Genomic DNA, 6,000 nt, shown 5'->3' with positions numbered 1-6,000 from the left:
CAGTAAAATGCATTACAGGAATATTAAAGCGCAGGCAAAGTTAACGAATATATATATTGTGGTATTTGTAAAAATCTTCATAAAATATCTGTACATTAACTAGCTACATTATTTAACATTAGGGCATATATTTATGCACTGCATTATGCGCAGGTTACCCTCACACTTGATGAGTCACTAATGAGAATCACCAGGCTCTGGCTCGTGCCATCATTCGTAGATCTTTATCTCGTCACACTGACCAAATATAATTCCAAGGTTATTTAATTAAACTCACGTGTTGAAATACTCGCCAAGTATTATATATGTATAAGTGTATTATGATTATATTCTTTGGATCCATTTTCTTATATGAATGAATAATAATAGCAAATGTGCAATATGAAAATAAAAGTGCTATCAGGAATTTTAGTGTACAACCGGTACACGCAGTATTCATGTATCATCAGGGCGTGCCCAATTAATTCGATGAGTGAGTATTCCCCTTTTGACTTGTGATGAGTATCTACCACCAGCAGGAGTAAGCGCACGTGCCCCATATGTGAACTTGGTATTTTATTCTCGCCACCCATAAAACAGACACCAAACCCATTTCTGTCAAATGCAAACCCATTTTAAAATTGACATATTTTTCAATTTTAAATACATATAGGTAAATTTTTAGATGTACATGAATTTTAGATATATTCTTTTTATATGCGCATTAGAGTCAATAGAATCTTTTTTCAATATTGCCGTAAATTTCAGGTGCATCTTGAAAATAGTAAGTATTATTGCAAAATAGAATTTTCATACTTGAAACAAATTTATTGTTAAAGTGATATTTGCAATGCAAAAGGCACTAAACGTGGCAAGTTGATTCTCTAAGTGTGTAGGCGTACAGTGCAGTGGACACTTGTCTTCATTTACAGTATTAAAATTACCATCTTGTGGGTCGAAAGGTACAAATATAAGATATAAGCAACTCTGGAAAAAAGTTAGATATACTTAAACATTATCCTTTACAAAAGTAGATTTAGGGATCAGTTTGAAAGCCACTTAAAAGACTATATAAAAGTTCTTATAAATTTCTACTAATTTCTATTCTATTTCCATTGCTATAGCAATTCAAACATTTGTTTTTATATTTAATTTTCTGGGAAAAGGGTCAGTATACTTTATAATTAAACTTAATGCTAAGAGACTACCACAGTCACGGTATTGTGAACACAAACACGTGCCCCTAGTCACCATTATGTCTGATGATAATTATTTAGATGTGGGTATGTAAGGACCAGACTCTACTACATAGATGGAAAGACTTTTTAATTCAGAATTTAAAAAACGGATTATCAAATTTGGACTTTTTGATGTTGGCTACAAAATAAATTGTAACAGCAAACAAATTAATGAAGCACTATTAATTTTTGTAGCATCAAATAGCCTAAGTTTAATATAATCTGTTCATTACTCAAATGCTGCACAAGTGATTATTAGATCAAGCTTTGGATTTTTAAATCGTTTACACCTTAACACAAAAATAATTAAAAAGTATTCTATTTTTAGCTTATTTTTAAGGTTAGTAAATTTTAGGACTTAAAATTTGAGTCAAAAATGATTCTAATGGAAACGGTTTGAGTCAAAAGTAAGAAAGTAATGGTTAATTTTTACAGTGCACATATCATGATTTGCATTTGTTTTCGTGAGAGCATCCGACGCAGTACTCTCTGTGAAGGAACTGCTCTAATACTCTTGCAATAATTTGCAAGAGTATTTAATACATCTGACTGAGATGTAAATCTTAAATGATGTAAAATTAGTTTTTCTTCCGGAAAGAGATTAGCGTCTCATAAGAATTTATTGTCGCATTTTTGTTCTTTACAGTAGCAGCCGCTTTTAAATTGGCACTTAATTCATTGAAAATGTATCGTACACAAGTTAGAAGTGCTTCATGCTGTGTTTAACATAATCGAAAACCACAGCATGAAGTATAATCTAGCCCTGAAAAAGTCGTCGTCTCGAGTCAATCCACAAATTATTCTTCATGCTTTTGCGAGAACCAGTCTCTCCCGGCTATTCCAAGAATCGTATGCCACGATCACGCTAGCAGGACCCGATCTCGGAGAGCAAGTATAGACAGATTACGAGAGGAGCAAGTGAGAATAATCCCAGCACGTGTCAAAATGTACCAGTTAAGGTGCTCTCGTTTGTTTCTCGTGCCGTTAAGAGTCACAGTCGTGCATTACTTCCTATCTTGCATCTTGTGTCCACCTGTATTCCTCGTATTGTCGCATAGTCTGCGGAATTCCATGAAAATTAACGAACGCCCTCTTTCTTCCTTACATCTCGCTGGTCTATCTGCGGCTCTTGCCGAGAACGTTGCCAAATGCGCTCCAGTGCCAGCCCGTATGCACCGAGCACATAAAAGCAATTTCTTGAGCGATTGAAACAGTATTCTCTCTCTACATGTAGATAAATTCGCTGATGTTTTAATTAAATCTCTATTTACAGTTTAGAGGGACTGCTCGGCGGTCACGCGATACTCTCGTTCCACGTTTACAAAGCAAAGTAAGCTCGTGCAGATAAGTTCAGCCGCTCGCAAAAGATGGCCGTGTCGACACTACTATGGCACTATACAGTTATGACGGAGACGACAACATCTTGCACCGACCGCCAAGAGTGACAGTGTTCGGCGCAACCGACATCACTGACATGTTCCTTCTGAAACCTAACAAACCGCTATCTCCGAAAAACTAATTCCCTTCAGACATTAACTTTATGACATCAATTGTGCTTAAAATCATACACATGCTAATTTTCGGTAGACAATTCCCAAGGTAAAGGTTTCCACCTAAAGATTCATATCGTCAACTCAAGTGGACCATAGGAAATTAATGGAAGCACGTACCCTGAAGCAACTTCATGGGAATGAATAAGTATTTAGTTTTGATATTATATATAGTTGGAGCTTATATTCGCTCCACATCTTCGACCTCGGTCTTCGTCGTCCGGTCATCGATTAAAGTATATTCTTGATCGCCGCCCCACCTTTCCGGTTCACTCATGCGACCGACAAGTAAATATGTATGACGAGACTGATCATCTCATCACTTGTGTATAAGGCGAGACATGCATTGAGTTCAAGCATATGACTTGGGCAAGTCAGGAAACGGGGACATGAAGCATTCTATATTAATAGGGGCAATCGGAAGGATGCCCCGGACTGCGCCCAGAATTCATTCTTTGGAACAAATTTAATGCATCCCTCCAAGTCGCACTCAATTATTGACCCCCTTATAAAAAACTCAAAGAATTCGATTATTTTCAATTCTTTTAATCACTTCCCGTGCAAAAGATATTGTGTGAATATAGTATGTGCAACTTTTACGCCTCAATCTATTCCTCCATCTATTTCTCAAATCATTTAGATATCCATAAAATATTTTTATTCGTATATTTGAAAAAATGAGGAAGCAATAAATATAAAATTATAAATTATAAAATTACAAATTTTGAAAAGGGGGGAAAATTTTGTCGGTTTTTCACTATATGTTCATAATAGTTTGAAATAGAGCAAATCTCTTCTTCCCTTCAAGTTATGTACTTGAAACTCTAATGCTTCAATTTTCTGAACTGATGAGTTGCATTTGACGTTATTACACCGCAGTATAAGCGTATAAGAGAAATCTATTTCAAATGTCTAAGTAAGATTGCACAGGCCCGTTAGATATGACCACAACACGAAACATACTTGACCAACGTGATCTCAGCTGTTAGCAGGTCAGAGCAGGTCGCAGACTTGAAAAAATGCATAGTTGCTTTCCACCTTCTGAATATATTTACTTTCCAAATATCTAAAATTAACGAATGCAACATTTTCAATTATCTAAAGTACAGTCTTTAATGCATTCAATACGATATTAACTGCGCGATAAAATAAAGTAAATAATTTGCCAAATAGACTTTAAAGAAGGCATATACACCTTTTCATGAAAACATTTCAACTTCGAGGCTCTCAAGATAAGTAAAGTTATAAAATGATTTTGTGAATCATTAAAATGATTAATGTTGATGAAAAGGCTGATATTGTTGATTTATTGATGTCACTAACTCACTAGCAGACGAGCGATGAGATAAATTGTGAATGTGTCTATATTGAGAACACTTTGCGATACTCCCGCGAACTTTCGTATATTATAGCCATTGCTCCGAAATTGGCTACAAAACAGTTATATATTTATTTCTCTATATGTTGACGCCTGCCATTGTAACACTCTAATACTTTTAATAATAACAATTTAATTTATGATAAATATACCTAAAAATTTAGTCATTAAGTCTAATCTACTATAATTAATGCAATTTTTAATCTTTAAAATTAGAAAAAAGTGAGTCATACTTGTTTTTAGAAAAATTGATTCATTTTAAGGAAATGATAAAAATTGCATTATAAATTTGACGCCAATTTTCAATTATTAGGATTCAAAACGAGTGTAAGGTTGTTCTTTAAAAAAATATTATACAATTAAATTGTTATTCCCTGTATGGTGCTTTTGTAAAGTAGAAAAGATAAAAGGTAAAACTACTTATACTTCTGTTAAGGGTATCGGCTTCCTTTTCATAGTGTTTACAATGCATGCAAAGCATTGTCTATCTGTTTGAGAACAATCCTTTTTGCACTTCCAAGTCGTTTAAAATGTGTAACTGCTTTAACAAACGCGCGCATATGCACGTCAGTACTAACTTCCAATGTTGTGACAGTCATGGAACCGACAAAATCTAGCTTTACGCCGACACTCGATCTTGTGTCGATATTATTTATTTCTAGAGCAACATGTTTCATGTACAATGCACAATTTAAATGATTTTCAGCGCAAAAATTTGAAATTAATTTTTAAAAATAGTAATATTTAAAATTATATTTAAAAATTAAGATAGCGATTAAACAGAATTTTTTCCTTATGTCTAAATTATAAAAGTACAATTCAATATGAATAAAAGTAGGAGAAAAATACCAATTCGTTGCACTACAAATATTTTCCATTGGGAATGTTTTTAAAAAACAAATAGTATTTTATTGCAGTGTAAATTTTTTTTAATAGATAAAGTAAAATTTAGTCACGAGACCAAACTGAATGTACATATGTCAGCCTAGTGATTCAGTAGCTTTGCGAGAGGAAGAATAATGCACTACTCTTGTAACCGATACCAAGAGTCCATATAACCGCTATTCTGTTTTCGAAAGAATGTGTGAGTTTATGAAGTTGCAATTTTTAAATCTGAGTTGAAAAATATATTTTTGCACTTTTAGTATATAGTAGGGTCAAGGGAAAGACGAGTCAGCAACCCACGTTGTCAATGATTTAGCTTTTTCAGCCACACACAATCTTCTTTTTATTGTTGTCAACTCCCTTGCTTAACGTGCTTTAAGCACTAAGAACGATTTGATTTATCCTCAACTTTTCCCTTGACTCGTTTGTGCCTTCCTGACTGTGTGGCATGAATAACAGGTGATCATTTAATACAATTACAGGCAATCGATGTTATTTATATCGGCGTTCATCTCTCCGAGTTTCAGTCTCTATGACAAAGTTGTTGAGATAGGTCAAGTGATGCCGCTAATGAACGAGCGTAGGCGCGAATTAAAGTGTTTAATGAAGATCGAAGGAGAGCAATTAATGAGATTTAACTCGCATTTCAAAGATTTATGTCATTGTTCTCATATTGCACTATAATCATTATGTTCTCTATTGAAGAATTTCAATAGAGAATTTCCTCCCAGATAATCTATTCTCTATTTTCTTTCAAGACCTCTAATGTACATTAATATTTTAAATGCTTTATCGACTACTATAGAATATCATCAAAGTATAACTGTTCTTCATTAGAGCATTAGAAGAAACACGAAATGTCCATTACAAATTACATTTTTGTCTAATAGCTGAATTATGTAAAAAGAGCTGCGCTATACATTGATTACTCATTTATGGAACGGTACCACATTTCTGTTAACTGTTATCG

The sequence above is a fragment of the Leptopilina heterotoma genome, unplaced genomic scaffold, assembly GCF_015476425.1.
Source record: "Leptopilina heterotoma isolate Lh14 unplaced genomic scaffold, ASM1547642v1 Lhet_212, whole genome shotgun sequence".
Classification (NCBI taxonomy): Eukaryota; Metazoa; Arthropoda; class Insecta; order Hymenoptera; family Figitidae; genus Leptopilina; species Leptopilina heterotoma.
The sequence above is the reverse complement of the archived record's forward strand: the minus strand, read 5'-3'. Positions refer to the sequence as shown.